Source organism: Arachis hypogaea, chromosome 2, assembly GCF_003086295.3.
Source record: "Arachis hypogaea cultivar Tifrunner chromosome 2, arahy.Tifrunner.gnm2.J5K5, whole genome shotgun sequence".
Taxonomy (NCBI): Eukaryota; Viridiplantae; Streptophyta; class Magnoliopsida; order Fabales; family Fabaceae; genus Arachis; species Arachis hypogaea.
Window position 1 is genome coordinate 71,294,277 of NC_092037.1, and position 18,251 is coordinate 71,312,527.

Consider the following 18,251-nt stretch of genomic DNA (forward strand, 5'->3'; position numbering starts at 1 on the left):
TAAAGGATTAATTCGTCCTAGCAAGAGTCCTTGGTCTTGCTCTTCTTTTTATGTTAATAAACAAGCTGAGATAGAACGAGGAACTCCCAGGCTTGTCATCAATTACAAACCTTTGAATCAAGCTTTACAATGGATTCGTTACCCCATCCCAAACAAAAAGGATTTGCTTAATAGGTTAAACTTAGCAAACATTTTTTCAAAATTTGATATGAAGTCCGGTTTTTGGCAAATTCAAATCACTGAATCAGACCGATATAAAACGGCATTCACAGTTCCATTTGAGCAATATGAATGGAATGTAATGCCTTTTGGTCTGAAAAATGCCCTTCCGAATTTCAGAAAATCATGAACGATATTTCTAACCCATATTCAAACTTTGCAATCGTTTATATAGATAATGTCTTAATCTTCTCCCAAAATCTGGATGATCATTTCAAACATGTTAAAACTTTTATGTACAGCATCCAAAAAAATGGACTTGCTGTTTCTAAATCAAAAATTGTTCTTTTTCAGACAAAAATCCGCTTTCTTGGACATATGATTTTTCAAGGAACAATAACACCTATTGAAAGATCAATTTTGTTTATAGAAAAGTTTCCAGATTATATCCTTGATAAACCTAAGCTCCAGAGGTTCCTAGGATGTCTCAATTATGTTTCATATTTCATCCCAAATCTTAACAATCTCATTAAGCCCCTCCATGATAGGCTCAAAAAGAATCCTCCACCTTGGACGGACAAACATTCTGATATTATCAGATTTCTTAAAACCAAAGTCCGCAATCTTCCTTGTCTATACCTACCTGTTCCTCATGCATTCAAAATAGTGGAAAATGATGCATCAGATTTAGGATATGGTGGTATCTTAAAACAAAAATTGTATGATAAAGAATGTATCATTGCATTTACATCAAAACAGTGGAATACTACTCAACAAAAATATTCCACTATCAAAAAAGAAATTTTAGCCATTGTCTTATGCATCACAAAATTTCAATCTGACTTTCTCAATAAAAATTTTTTAGTCTGAGTTGATTGTAAATCGGCTAAAGATGTTTTACAAAATGATGTTAAAAATCTTACATCAAAACAAGTTTTTGCCAGATGGCAAGCTATATTAAGCGTTTTTTATTTTGATATTGAGCATATCAAGGGCAACTCAAACTCTCTCCCTAACTTTCTCACACATGAATATTTGCAGGGAGACAAGCAAAGAAATGATGCCTAAAAAGGCAACTTTAGCCTCAACAAGAGGCAGAGGCGTTCGCCTAGCTCTACCCGGGTCAATCAGAAGATCTGGGTCTAGCACCCCAACAGGGTCATCTACCCAACAGGGTCATCTACCCAACAACCCACTCAACAATCTATTGAACCAACAAACAACTAAGCCAAACAAACTAAGGTAGACTTTGCCTTCCCAATTGAAACCCTCTTGGCCTTACAAGACCAGGGTCTCACAAAACTCAACAAAAAGTCTTGGGCTGACATTTACAGCGAGTCAGATGAAGAAATTGACTTAGCTCAATTGATATCCCAAATGGCCACTGAACCCGGAAACAATAACATTGGCTATAGCTTCTTCAGAGGTTTCATGGGCTGCTTGATAGGCTGTGCCTACCATTGTCATATGCTGAAGTATACTCATGATATTATATTCTGTTTTGCCGTCTATGTTCCATTCATAGACATTATTGGCATTGAAGCTGACAAAACCTAGTTTTCTTTCTTCGAGAGCTAGAGCTGGAGCGGATACTCGATTATAACCATACGCAGAGGGTTTGGTTAAACCCTTCCACTTGGTTAGAGAGTTGGTCATAATAGGGCTGACCTTGAGGGATGACTTGCCAGAATCATCACTTTGCTCGGAGCAGGATTCATTGGACTCATGGCCGAGGGCATTAATGGCTTTAGATGAATATGTTTGAATACGGGAAGTAGACTCACCCGAGTTTGTAGGAGTTTCAGGGACAGTGGTAAAACGATTTAAAAGTTGGTCAATCTTTTGAATAACTTATGAATCACCAGATTGTTGTTTTAAAATGGAGGTTTTAAAACTTTACTTTGCCTTGCAACTCATTTTGAAAGGTTTAAAAAGGAGTTTCTCAATACTTTTAGAAGTAGAGGCTTCAGAAATGTTTTTCAAAGAGAAAGTAGATCCTGAAGATGAAAGGTTGTCACCCAAACATTGTAAAAATCTATTGGTATAATTTGATTGCTCAATGAGATTTTTAATATCTTTAGGGGCGCCAGCTTCATCCACATTCTTTGATTTAAAGGGAGAGGCCATAACAGGGTTATGTCCTTCCGTATTTGAAATAATAAAAGCTTCTTTTGGAGGAAACTCAAATCTGACTAAGTTCCCATCTTTGACTTTCCAAGTTGAAATAACATTTGTTGAAAGCGAAGTTTGTTTGGTTTTGAAAGGATAATCAATGTTGTTTTTGATGGAATAAGCATAAAACCATTCAAAAAAGGGAATATGCATTCTAACTTCATTTAAAAAATTGTAGTACTTTTCTTTGAATGATGAGATTTGAGCAGCTGTGTAAGTACGTAAATACCATTCTCTTTGGAGGTCATACTCTTCATTGTAAAGGTTTTTACGTAAGGCTTCTCTGTTTATAACAAATTCTGTATTACTCATTGGGCATCATTCCTAGAAGAGATCAGCCATAGATGAGTATGTTGGAGATTGAATAGAATATTCTATTTCAACATCATCATCTGAATGCTTTCCATCAGTTTGATAAATTGCTTGAGAAATGTTTGAATTATTTTGTAAACCAGAAATATGCATTTCAGAATTTACTGGTCTCGAAATTTTTGAAAACAGAGATTGAGAAGTCACTGAAAAAGATCTTCTTGCTGAAGCAAAATCATTAGATGTTCCTGCTTCAGATCTAGAGGAAAAAGAGTTCCGTCTGTCGAAGAAAATCTCTACTTTCCCTGATTCATCCTGTTTTATTTCTCGCAAGAGAGGTGGTTGCCTAGGTTGTGTTGGGATGGCTTGGTCAATTGACCATGACTGGGGGAGGTCAATTTCATCCTATCTTATGAGCCTTGGGATCATTACGTTGGCCTTTGTCATGTCTGTGACAAACAAATTAGTTTCACGATCTTGGGACTTAAGAAGGACTTTTGAATTACAAGTGTTCATGACATTGTATTGAATCCTATAGATTAGAGCGGCTAGAATGGACCCTTCTTTCATGTTGAGACCATGAATTCGGATGTTTAGGAAAAGAGAGTCAAGAATATTAAGGTCTAACAAGCTGACCATTTTGTTTGGAAACCAGTTGAAGTAAACCGGACCGTGTCCTAGACTTATTTCAACTGTTCTGATTAAGGAGTCTTGGAAGTCATTGTGTCTAATATCTCTCAGACACATGAGGATAAAGGCATTCAAACCTTCTCGTATGAGTGGTTTGACTGAAACTTGAACATACCTTATATGAAGATATCTGTAGTGACGAGCATGTTCTCTAACAGATTGTTTGGTCAGAAGATGGAATTCCTCACCAGAATCTGGTCCTAGAGGAATGTTGTTCTCGATGATTTTAATGATATAGTCTGATTTTCTTTTGTTGTCATCAGGGACATATAACTCATCTTGAGGGATCTTGGGTATTTTCCAATTGTCAATTGCTTGATTGATATCTTCGAAGCAGACTGCTTCTTCAAAGATATTGTGTTTGGGGAAAAGTTCCTCAGGACGAGCAACTTTCTCAGTAAGGGGATTGGAAGAAGAATGGATAGGAGAGGAGGAGGAGGAAGCCGGTGAAGAAAAGGAAAGGCGTCTAGAGAGAGCGGAAGAGTTTAGACATGATTTCATAAAATCTGATATCATAGCCCTCCTTTAGTTCAGAGAGAACATATATATTATCACTAAACTATCACTCAAATTTTTGAATCTGGGTTTTTAACTCTTTTTTTTATCTTTTAAATCCATAGCCACCAGGAGTTCTTATGTTTGGATCTTATCACTTTTAAGGACATCGTCAAATTAGCCTTACTGCCCAAACTCCAGGGTCTTACTGCTACAACCCCTTTGAGTGATAGGATTAAACAGCCTGTACTTCCAGATTTAAAGCATTTATGTATAAAAATTAAGAACATGAATAGTAAATAAGAATATGAACAGAAGGTTCCCATATCCATGAACCTCAGAGATAGTTTAATGATAATATTTATATTCCTACTTCCCCACCAGGCTTTGATACCAGAAGTCCCGAAGTGGATCAAGGAGGAAAAGGGGAAGAAGAGATAGAAGAGAAGGAAGATGTCAGATTAATAATGCAGAAGCAGAAACAATAAAGTAAATATGAAGTTAGATGCGGTAGTAGTCCGCATGCATATGCAAGTTAGTATGATGTTAGATGTGGCAGTACTCTACACACATATGCAGATACAGAAATGTAAATATGAAAACATGAGAATAAAGAAGGGGTAGAAGTTTTATTGAATGATTGAAAAGAAAGAAGAGGGAAGAAGAAAAGCTGGAGCTTACAAGGAAACTCTCAGAGCTTCTCTCACTAACTTCTCTCTATGTGTTTGTAAACTAAAGGGTGCCTTACAATGAGAACAAGGCCTCCTTTTATAATTGAATATACTACTGTTTCTATAGTACAGGTGAAGATGACTGGTACTATTTCTACAGTACAGGTTGATATGATTTTGAATTTAGTGATTACATAAATTTTTGAGATTAAAAGCTAATCCTCTCCGAGGTCAGTTCCGAAGTAGTCATCTTCATTTTGATTATAACCGCTTGAGGATTTTGCTGACGAAGTAGGATTTTCTTTGTGTTTTTCATCTTCTTCGATCATCTGCATGATTTGCTGAAGGTGTTTTGCCAAAGATTCTTTTGATTGAGCTCCTGCAAGGGCTGTAGCTATTTGAGCTTTCTGATTGAGAAACAAAGCCGTTTCTGGATCTGAAATCTTCTGACTGTGTGGATTGTTTTTGAACCATTCTCTGACCTTATCTGGATAGGCCATTGATGAATCAAATTGAGACCACCATTTTACGTAACCAAACCATGCCTTTGTAGGATTGGAAGTGATTTGCAGTGGTTTGATTTTGTATATTTGTATTGCCAGAAAAATACCCATCCTAGTGAAAAATTTGAGAAAAATTTTAACATTATAGAAATACATGATTCCTGACTTTTAAATTTTGATTGAAAAATTTTATACCCTTCATCTATTGGTGAGGGTAGAATTTCAGGGATTGGCCCAAAGAAGTCCCACCATTGGTAGAACCAATTTGAAAAAACATAATTGGTTTTTCTTTTAAAATAGATTAACCATGAATGTCTGTACTGAGTATTTTGAAACCAAAATACTTTAGTCCAGGCTTCCATGTAGTCCTAATAATTAAAACCTATTGGGTCATAATTTTGAGAAAATTTTTGAATTTTGTTTAGGTTGTTCCCAAATTATTTTGGGGACAAAATTCTGAGGATTTGGATAGTTGAATAGGTTACAAATTCAGGATTAATTTTATCCTTGTAATGTTTAATAGATATTGAGTCAGTATCTATTAAGATGAATTCGTAAAATTGGTGGGTTTTGTTGGGTGCTAAAGGCTTGAAGTGGAACCCAGTAGGAAAAATCTTTGGGATAACTTTGTTTGGTGAGCTATCCCAGAATTCAGGCTCCATATGGATAATGTTTGAGGTTTTGTGTTTTGGTAGAGGTTGAGGATGTTTGGGGTGTTTGGACAATAGCCTTTTCTTTTGGTATTTGTATGACTTTTTTATGATTGGCCATTTGGGATATCAATTGAGCTAAGTCAATTTCTTTATCTGACTCGCTGCAAATGTCAGCCCAAGACTTTTTATTGAGTTTAGTGAGACCCTGGTCTTGTAAGGCCAAGAGGGTTTCAATTGGGAAGGCATAGTCTGCCTTAGTTTGTTTGGCTTGGTTGTTTGTTGGTTCAATGGATTGTTGAGTGGGTTGTTGGGTAGATGACCTAGATTGTTGAGTAGGCTGTTGGGTAGATGACCATGTTGGGTAGATGACCCTGTCGGGGTGCTAGACCCAGATCTTCTGATTGGCCCGGGTAGGACTAGGCGAACGCCTTTGCCTCTTGCTGAGGCTAAAGTTGCCTTTTTAGGCATCGTTTCTTTGCTTGTCTCCCTGCAAATATTCACATGTGAGAAAGTCAGGGAGAGAGTTTGAGTTGCTCTTGATGTGCTCAATATCAAAATAAAAAATGCTTAATATAGCTTGCCATCTGGCAAAAACTTGTTTTGATGCAAGATTTTTAACATCATTTTGTAAAACATCTTTAACCGATTTACAGTCAACTCGGACTAAACATTTTTGATTGAGTAAGTTAGATTAAAATTTTGTGATGCATAAGACAATGGCTAAAATTTCTTTTTTGATAGTGGAATATTTTTGTTGAGTAGTATTCCAATGTTTTGATGTAAATGCAATGATACATTCTTTATCATGCAATTTTTGTTTTAAGATACCACCATATCCTAAATCTGATGCATCAGTTTCCACTATTTTGAATGCATGAGGAACAGGTAGGTATAGACAAGGAAGATTGCGGACTTTGGTTTTAAGAAATATGATAATATCAGAGTGTTTGTCCGTCCAAGGTGGAGGATTCTTCTTGAGCCTATCATGGAGGGGCTTAATGAGATTGTTAAGATTCGGGATGAAATATGAAACATAATTGAGACATCCTAGGAACCTCTGGAGCTGAGGTTTATCAAGGATATAATCTGAAAACTTTTCTGCAAACAAAATTGATCTTTCAATAGGTGTTATTATTCCTTGGAAAATCATATGTCCAAGATAGCGGATTTTTGTCTGAAAAGGAACAATTTTTGATTTAGAAACAACAAGTCTATTTTTTGGATGATGTACATAAAAGTTTTAACATGTTTGAAATGATCATCCAGATTTTGGGAGAAGATTAAGACATCATCTATATAAACGATTATAAAGTTTGAATATGGGTTAAAAATATCGTTCATGATTTTCTGAAATTCAGAAGGGCATTTTTCAGACCAAAAGGCATTACATTCCATTCATATTGCCCAAATATGAATGTGAATGCCGTTTTATATCGGTCTGATTCAGTGATTTGAATTTGCCCAAAACCGGACTTCATATCAAATTTTGAAAAAATATTTTCTAAGTTTAACCTATTAAGCAAATCCTTTTTGTTTGGGATGGGGTAACGAATCCATTGTAAAGCTTGATTCAAAGGTTTGTCAATGATGACAAGCCTGGGAGTTCCTCGTTCTATCTCAGCTTGTTTATTAACATAAAAAGCAGAGCAAGACCAAGGACTCTTGCTAGGACAAATTAATCCTTTATCGAAAAGATCTTTAATTTCTTTTTGACAATGCTGCAAAAGCTGCTCATTCATTTGAATGGGGCGGGCTTTTGTAGGGATTTTTTATTCTTTGAAATCCTTTTCATAGGAAAGATCAACAATGTGTTCTTTCCTATTCCAGAAGGCATGAGGCAAATCAGAACAAATAGACTTTCAATTTGATTTGAAAGATTTTTATTTTTTCTTGAATCTTTGGTTGAGTAAGTTGTGATTCAAGGGTTTTGAAAGAGATTTCTTCTTTTAAAAAACAAATCTGTTTGGTTTTGGATTCAATTAGGTTTAGAGATCTTTGTTTTGGCGAGTCTAAGAACTCAAAGAAAGTTACTGTCCTCCTCAAAAGAGGTAAGTCCAGGAAAATCTGCCAGATATGGAAACAAAAGATTTATGAAAGGTGTCCCCAAAACTACATTATTTTTTTATATCTTTTGCTATAATGAAATCGGTGGGAATTCTGATATTTCCCTTTTCAATAAAGACATTGGTTATTTTAAAATTGATACTTAGCCTTTCGCCTGTTATTGAGCTAAGACGTTCAGTAGGTTTTTCAAAATATTTTGTGGGGATCAGACCTTTCTTAATACAGTTTGAATCTGCACCTGAATCAAAGAGTGCTGTGGTGTCAAAAACAAAATCTTTAACGACAATTCAGACATTAACGCGATGCTTCATGAAAGAGAACACATTTATTATTCTCAAAATTTCTTTTCCCTCATTGTCGTTAGAGATCTTATTTTCTTGTTCCTTAGAGCACTCAGTTTGGTTTAAAAGAGAACCAAGTTTTTCATCACCAGATTCTTCCTCTTGTATTAATTGTGAGAGAATGAGATGACGATTGTCTTGATTTCTTTTGATTTCCTAGATTTCTCTCTTAAGATTGTTAACCTCAGTTTGGAGGTCCTGAATGGTTATAGGACGAATAACTTGTTTTTCTAATTTTTTGAAAATAGGTTTGACATCATATTTGTTGCTAAGGACCAAATTTTTGGGTCTTTTCCCCTTTTGCAAAGATCTTTTCAATTTCAAAAGGAAGTATTTCTTTTGTTCTGGATTCTCAATAGCCTCGATAGCATCAAATAGAAGATCTTGATCTTTGGATAAAATATTAATTTGTTTGACATCTGAATCTGAGGATGACTCAATATCATCAACTTGGATGTTGTTGATATTATCATCCGAAGATTCTGGTCCAGAGTTATCATCTAAACTATCGATCATAAGATTATTAATCTGTTCCTCAATCTGAGGATCCAGGTTCAGATTATTAATCTTTCCTTTTAACCGACAATATTTGCTAATATGTCCAGGTTTTTTACATGTATAGCAAATAATGGGGTTTTTTTGGGGATATTTTTGGAAATTCTTTTGGAAACCTTTTTCATTTTTTGGGTTTTGAAAACCTTTTCTGAATCTTCTGAAATTCTTTTCAGGATTAGGTTTAAAAACTTTTCGATTGAATGGTCTTTTAGATTTCCTTGGATGACAAGCAGGAAGACCAAATTATTCATAGAAAGTTCCCGGATTGATACGATTTTGGGTTTTCTCATGAGCAAGTTGCCTTTGAATTTTATCATCTTGAAAAATCTTTAGGGAAACCTTTTGGATGAAAGAAATGAGTTGGCCATAGCTTAACTCATCATAGGGTATTATCCCATCTGGGTTTAAGCTACGAATTTCGTCCCTTACTTTATCTCCCAGGGATTTGGGGAGTCCAGCAAGGAACTTTTCTTTCCAGAAAGGTTGTTGACTGTCTTCTTTGGTATAAGCCCTAGTAAGAAAGGTGTCCTTATACCATCGAAAATCAGATAAAGTTTTGCATCTGAGATTGGAAAGAAGCTCAGCAGATCGGTCTTTCCAAAGAGATGGATCACCTATGAAGTGGCTTGTTATGGTAAAGATTAAGGTATTGACAGCATCGAGGATAGGTTCCCCGTCGTCTCCAATGATGGGTTCGTTCTGATCATTGACTTTTATGGCGGAAAAAAATTGAGTATTTTTGGTTATCAAAGAGGTAGTTATCCCACCATCCCTTTAGTTGGCCACTGAACCCGGAAACAATAACATTGGCTATAACTTCTTCAGAGGTTTCATGGGCTGCTTGATAGGCTGTGCCTACCATTGTCATATACTGAAACATACTCATGATATTATATTTTGTTTTGCCGTCTATGTTCCATTCATAGACATTATTGGCATTGAAGCTGACAAAACCTAGTTCTCTTTCTTCGAGAGCTAGATCTGGAGTGGATACTCGATTATAACCATACGCAGAGGGTTTGGTTAAACCCTTCCACTTGGTTAGAGAGTTGGTCATAATAGGGCTGACCTTGAGGGACGACTTGCCAGAATCATCACTTTGCTTGGAGCAGGATTCATTTGACTCATGGCCGAGGGCATTAATGGCTTTAGATGAGCGTGTTTGAATACGAGAAGTAGACTCACCCGAGTTTGTAGGAGTTTCAGGGACAGTGGTAAAATGATTTAAAAGTTGGTCAATCTTTTGAATAACTTCTGAATCACCAGATTGTTGTTTTAAAATGGAGGTTTTAAAACTTTACTTTGCCTTGCAACTCATTTTGAAAGGTTTAAAAAGGAGTTTCTCAATACTTTTAGAAGTAGAGGCTTCAGAAACATTTTTCAAAGAGAAAGTAGATCCTGAAGATGAAAGGTTGTCACCCAAGCATTGTAAAAATCTATTGGTATAATTTGATTGCTCAATGAGATTTTTAATATCTTTAGGGGCGACAGCTTCATCCACATTCTTTGATTTAAAGGGAGAGGCTATAACAGGGTTATGTCCTTCCGTATTTGAAATAATAAAAGCTTCTTTTGGAGGAAACTCAGATCTGACTAAGTTCCCATCTTTGACTTTCTAAGTTGAAATAACATTTGCTGAAAGTGAAGTTTGTTTGGTTTTGAAAGGATAATCAATATTGTTTTTGATGGAATAAGCATGAAACCATTCAAAAAAGGGAATATGCATTCTAACTTCATTTAAAAAATTGTAGTACTTTTCTTTGAATGATGAGATTTGAGCAGCTGTGTAAGTACGTAAATACCATTCTCTTTGGAGGTCATACTCTTCAGAGTAAAGGTTTTTACGCAGGGCTTCTCTGTTTATAACAAATTCTGTATTACTCATTGGGCATCATTCCTAGAAGAGTATTGGGCATCAGCCATAGATGAGTATGTTGGAGATTGAATAAAATATTCTATTTCAACATCATCATCTGAATGCTTTCCATCAGTTTGATAAACTGCTTGAGAAATGTTTGAATTATTTTGTAAACCAGAAATATGCATTTCAGAATTTACTGGTCTCGAAATTTTTGAAAACTGAGATTGAGAAGTCAATAAAAAAGATCTTCTTGCTGAAGCAAAATCATTAGATATTCCTGTTTCAGATCTAGAGGAAAAAGAGTTCCGTCTGTCGAAGAAAATCTCTACTTTTCCTTATTCATCCTATTTTATTTCTTGCAAGAGAGGTGCTTGCCTAGGTTGCGTTGGGATGGCTCGGTCAATTGACCATGACTGGGGGAGGTCAATTTCATCCCATCTTATGAGCCTTGGGATTATGACATTGGCCTTTGTCATATTTGTGTCAAACAAAGTAGTTTCACGATCTTGGTACTTAAGAAGGACTCTTGAATTACAAGTGTTCATGACCTTATATATATATATATATATATATATATATATATATATATAAATATATAATTTATGATGATTGAACATATTCTAATTATGTATAAGCTGGGTGTAAAATATAATTTTATTGGTAGTAATAATGGATACATGAGCATAATCATGTTATTATTAATATAATTATGTACTGGTAGTTACAATAAAAATGTGATATTGCAGGGTTTACGGATGTTGATATGTGATCACTTTTTGTCGTCGGACCCGTACAACCTAATTGTTGAGGGGCATTTACGGGAGACTGATTTTTACCATGTTTCTCAGATTGAAGTCGTTCAATGCCAGTCAGCAATGATTAATGCTCTAATTGAGAGATGGTAGCTAGAGACTCACACATTCTATTTTCCGGTTAGTGAGTGTGCCGTGTCGTTGGAAGATGTGGCAATAATTCTCGGTCTCCCGACAAATGGAATTCCGGTTACAAAACCAACCATGAGTAGTTTTGAGACCTTGGAGGTCGAGTGCTTGCACCACTTTGGTGTTACACCGAGGAAGACGGACTGTAAAGGAAGCTTTATAAAACTGACGTGGATTAGGGGTTTGAAAGATCGCATAGTGTTGACTGATGATATTCAGTGTAAAGTAATTTCATACGTATATTCAATGATGTAATGTCATGTTCCACTTTTTTTCATTGACTGCGTGAGTGATCGTTTAAAAAAAATAGATATAATTAAACGACTACGTAAAATATTTTATATTATTAAGACATCAAAATTAAACTTAAAAAAATTGATAAAAAAATTAAAATATTATTTTTGATGTAAGTATAATTTCTCCAATTTATAGACAAAGGAAAAACAAATCAAATAAAAATTTTGTAAATCGTCATTATTTTGATTAATTTAATTATTAGAAAATCACCAATACTTGGTTTTAATTTCATCTTATTTTTGGGTCCATACAATGCCACACAAACATTTGTGAGATTATATATAAAAAAATTAATTTAAAATTCAATATAAAATTCGTCACTTGAATGCTTAGTTTCATTTTACTTTAACGGTATTACATAATAAGGTTATAATTTTCATTTAATTGATTTAATGGATATACAAATGATAGCATTTTATGAGTATTAGTGATACAATATCTTTCTACTAATATCAATATCATTTCAAAAATTATATTCAATATAAATTTCAATTTCAAATAAGTTCAATTGTTGTAAAAATCAAAATTGATATCCAAAAAATATCCCATTAAAATTGCTCTTGCATCATTCTTTGGTCTATCATTAATTTAAAATAAATATTCAGTATATATAGATCCATGAATAAAATAAATAATTGAAATGATGATAAATAAATTAAAATAATTATATAAAATTACTTTATCACTCTTCTAATCTAATTTTCTTATATTTTCTCTTTTTTTTTCTTTTTATTTATTGTTTTTTATTTAATTTAATTATTAGTAAAATATTAATTGACTGATATTATCAACATTTTCTAAATAATGAATAAAATATTTTTTTAGTTCCTAACATTTAAACTAAATTTTAATTTTTTTAACATTTAAAATGTCTAAATTTTATTCGAAATATCTGATATGAATCCGCAAGCAATAAAAGAATTTAACACACTAAAATCAATGTAGTAGTTCTCAATGAAGTGAAGGCTCGGATCAATTAGAAAAATTGAGGAATTAGGGACGAATTAAGCAAGTAAAATTGAAAAAAGGAACAGAAAAGATAACCTACAATTAGAAAATTGGGGTCTGATATTAACAGAGAGAAAATAGAAATAAGAGTATTTAGAAAAAAGGGAAGTCAAGAAAAAGAGGACTCACATCACACACACTTCTTTTCATAATCTTTTTCCCAACTATTTTAAGTTGTTTCTAATTTTTCTCACTATTAGTTAGATTCAACTTTTGCTCTCTGCTGGCTGCTGCAATCCCTTTCTAATAGCATGCTTCATTTTTATTGTATCAATATCATATTTTATTCCATTTTTATCATTTGATTTATTTTTTTTCAAAAATTATCCATTATATTTGGCTCTTTTGCATCTCGGACATTTAAATTATGTAAATTTTTATTATTTAAAATTTTGATTTAATAAATATAATAGTGATAATATTAGATTTTAATAATAGAGTAGAAATAATATAGTAGAATTAATTAGTTAAGTTTAGGGATTTAGGAATAAAGTAGAACTAATTAGTTTATAAACTCTGAATTTTTTATTAATAATATGCTTTGTTTTGGAATGAAATGTATGACTAGTTGTTATTATGTTCTTGCTGGAATGAATGAAATCAAATTATTATTATTATTATTATTATTATTATTATTATTATTATTATTATTATTATTATTATGTTGGAAGAAAATTTTAGTTAATATATTTTCGTTTTAATTGTATTGTTTTCAAAAAAGTAGAAATATGAATTTAGAATCTACTAGAAGTATAAATTTATAATATTTAAGTTAAAAAAAATTAATAAATTACTCTTGATTATTGATAACGTTGGTTTTTTAATAATAATAATAATAATAATAATAATAATAATAATAATAATATATTATTAGTATAATCTTATTTTGGTTTTTATGTTGTTATATATATGCTTTGTAATGTAAAGAATGTGTGTTTTAAATAATTTATGATGACTGAGTTTATTCTAGTTATGTATAAGTTGGGTGTAAAATATAATTTTATTGATAGTAATAATGGATATGTGAGCATAATCATGTTATTGTTAATATAATTTTGTACTGGTAGTTACAATGAAAATATGATATTGTAGGGTTTACAGATGTTGATATGTAATAACTTTTTATCGTCGGATCCGTACAACCCAATTGTTGAGGGGCATTTACGGGAGACTGATTTTATCATGTTTCTCATATTAGAGTCGTTCAATGCCAGTCAGCAATGATTAATGCTCTAATCGAGACATAGTGGCCAGAGACTCACACATTCTATTTTCCGGTTAGTGAGTGTGCCGTGTCGTTGGAGGATGTGGCGATGATTCTCGGTCTCCCGACAAATAGAATTCCGGTTACAGGACCAACCATGAGTAGTTTAGAGGCCTTGGACGCCGAGTGCTTGCACTACTTTGGTGTTACACCGAGGAAGATGAAGTATAAAGGAAGCTTTATAAAACTAACGTGGATTAGGAGTTTGAAAGATCGCATATTGTTGACTGATGATATTTAGTGTAAAGCAGTTTTATACGTATATTCAATGATGTAATGTCATGTTCCACTTTTTTTCATTGACTACATGAGTGATCGTTTAAAAAAAAGATGTAATTAAAAGACTGCGTAAAATATTTTATATTATTAAGACATCAAAATTAAACTTAAAAAAATTGATAAAAAATTAAAATATTATTTTTTATGTGAGTATAATTTCCAGACAAAGGAAAAACAAATCAAATAAAAATCTTTTAAATTGTCATTATTTTGATTAATTTAATTATTAGAGAATCTCCAATACTTGATTTTAATTTCATCTTATTTTGGGTCCATACAATACCACATAAATATTTGTAGAATTATACATAAAAAAAATTTAAAATTCAATATAAAATTTGTCACTTGAATGCTTAGTTTCATTTTACTTTAACGGTATTACATAATAAAGTTATAATTTTCATTTAATTGATTTAATAGATATACAAATAATAGCATTTTACGAATAGTAATGATACAATATCTTTCTACTGATATCAGTATCATTTCAAAAATTGTATTCAATATAAATTTCAATTTTAAATAAGTTCAATTGTTGTAAAAATCAAAATTTATATCTAAAAAATATTCCATTAAAATTGTTCTTACATCATTCTTCGTCCTATCATTAATTTCAAATAAATATTAAGTATATATAGGTCCATGAAAAAAATAAATAATTGAAAAATATGATGATAAATAAATTAAAATAATTATATAAAATTACTTTATCACTCTTCTAATTGAATTTTCTTATATTATCTCTTTTTTCTTTTTATTTGTTATTTTTTATTTAATAGAATCATTAGTAAAAAAATTAATTGACTGATATTATCAATGTTTTCTAAATAATGAATAAAACATTTTTTTAGTTCCTAAGATTTAAACTAAATTTTAATTTTTGAACATATATAACATTTGTTAGTAAAACCATTTATATATTTACAATTAGAAAAATTGTAAGTGCGTGTCCATGTTCAAAGTAAGGTATCTTCCAAACCAAACAGTTATAGTCTATGCTTATTATTGAATTAAGTTTTTACCAAGTAATATATGGGAGTTTAATTGAGTTGAACATTTTATCTTTAATAAGGTGAAAGGGTTGGTGTATAGTTGGGTTTTGTGGTGTATAGTTTTTCGCTGGCGTATGATGGTTGCGCAAGACAAATCGAACCGTCCGATAGGGGTATTGTAATCGGACAGACCGAATTCAGAAATCGGAGGGTACACAAAATTCTGGGTCCGATTTGTGCACTCCCTCCACGTGGCACGTATGCAGCTCCTCTCCGGATGTAATCCATGCTTCTAATATCTCTAAATGTAACACACCCTCCCAACAGCGTCATTTTCAGCCTCATACACAACTCTCTTTATTTGCTCCCCCAACCTCACACCATCTTCATTTTTGGACACTACAAGGACCACAAAACATCTCAAAAAAAAATCTAAACACAATGTTAAGAAGACCAAAAATAAAAAAAAATCAGCCAGAATTTGACATTGTTAATTATCTCGAACATCCAATTTATGTAAATTTTTATTATTTAAAATTTTGATTTAATAAATATAATAGTGATAATATTAGATTTTAGTAATAGAGTAGAAATAATAAAGTAGAATTAATTAGTTAAGTTTAGAGATTTAAGAATAGAGTAGAACTAATTAGTTTATTAATTCTAAATTTTTTATTAATAATATGCTTTGTTTTGGAATAAAATGTATGACTAGTTGTTACTATGTTCTTGATGTAATGAATGAATGAAATTAAATTATTATTATTATTATTATTATTATTATTATTATTATTATTATTATTATTATTATTGATAATCTGTAGATATTATTATTATTATTATTATTATTATTATTATTATTATTATTATTATCTACTTAATATACTAAAACTGGGTTTTCCCTCAACTACTAAAGGTGACGTGTCGATCTCTCATGCCTCCGTTTTCCCTCCAAAACGAATAAAATTTTTTTTCTATTCTAAATTATTTTATTGTAATTATATTATAATTAATACTAAATGAATAATATATAATTATACTAATTTAGCAACATATCTTCATTATAATTATATCAAATCAATATTTAATGCACTATTAAACTATTTATCAATTATCAATTAAAAATACTTTTAATAATTTTAATGATAATAATAATATCAATAATAGTAATAATAATAATAAAAAATCTTTGTTACCTGATTCACGTATATCAAATAATTTTTTTAAATTATTTTATAAAAAATATCTTTAATATAATTATATTGTAATTAATATTTAATGAAAAATATATAATTATACTAATTTAGAAACATATCTTCATTATAATTGTATCAAATCAAAATTTAATGCACTATTAAACTACTTATAAATTATCAATTAAAAATACTTTTATTCATTTTAATGATAATAATAATATCAGTAATAGTAATACTAATAATAAAAAATCTTTGTTACCTGTGATATGATGAAATTAATATATAATTATACTAATTTAAGAACATATATTCATTATAATTGTATCAAATCAATATTTAATGCATTATTAAAAAATTACCTTAATAATAGGTAATTTACATATTTATTTTTGTTTTACTAAAGTCTATATATAGTGTTTTCCTATGGTACATGAATCTAAATTTGAGAGTCAATTCATAATTTTATATTTAGTATTTTTTCTTTTTTACTACTTTATAGAATAAGAATGTATTCTTCGTTTTTTATTGAAGTTGATCCTTTTAAGGTACAATTTATAATTTTTTATAATATTTTTCATATACTCATTCTATTATATTATTCTTTTAATAATTTTTTGTTTGTTGTTACTCTAAGTTATTCTTATCGTCTAATGTTCCAGTTCGATTGTCTTTTACCACAATCATTTACAATGTATCACATCCATGAAATACCTCATCGAGTTGTCTTCACTGAAACTGGGTTTTTTTCCGACTAATGAAATGAGGTATCACTTTCTCGTGAACCCATTTTCCCTCCAAAATGAATGCATTTAATGAATAATGCATAATTATACTAATTTAGGAAAATATCTTTATTTTAATTATATAAAATCAATATTTAATTTATTATTAAACTACTTATCAATTATTAATTAGAAATATTTTTATTATTTTAATGAATAATACATAATTATACTCATTTAAGAAAATATCTTTATTATAATTATATAAAATCAATATTTAATGCATCATTAAACTAATTATCAATCAAAAATATTTTTAAATATTTTAATTATATTCACATCCTTCTAATTCTTATTCATTATCCAATAATTTTATTAGTGGCAAGTTGTTAACCCATTTATATTGATAATAATAATAATTTTATTAGGATAAATATCAAATTCTATTCCTAATATAAAAATATAAAATTTGATTCCTTCCATTTTTATTTTACCACTATAAAAGACCATGTATGCTAGAAGAAAATATCATTCGTTTACCAATTACTCTTTCATTTGATAGCTTTTACAACAATTCTTTTTCTTCCTACGAGGCATCGTTGTAAGAAGACAACTATCGTGGATACAAACTACACATTCTCCAACTTTCATGCTTATCATTCGGAGCTCTATAAGATATGTTACCTATGAAGTATTTATAGATCATGTATGTATAAATAAAAACTGTTTTGTATTTAAATTTAAGTCATTTACCTGTTTGTGATATATTGTAGTGTGAAATTACTTTCAATATGTGTTATGTAATGATATTATGTTCTAATTTAAGATTTTACTTTAGTATTGTATTATGATTTTATCTCATCATTTTTTCTTAGATATCAAGTTGACGTATTTTTATTTATTATTATTATTATTGAAACGAATGTGATATGAAATGTACCAAAAAAACTCTCACATTTAATTTATTTTATTGTAGTCTTCTATCTATTCTATTTATTTTTATTTTCTTCTTATTCATTTTATTTTCTTTTCAAATGTTATGTAATCTATCATAATTTATACCAATCTACTTCTATTTA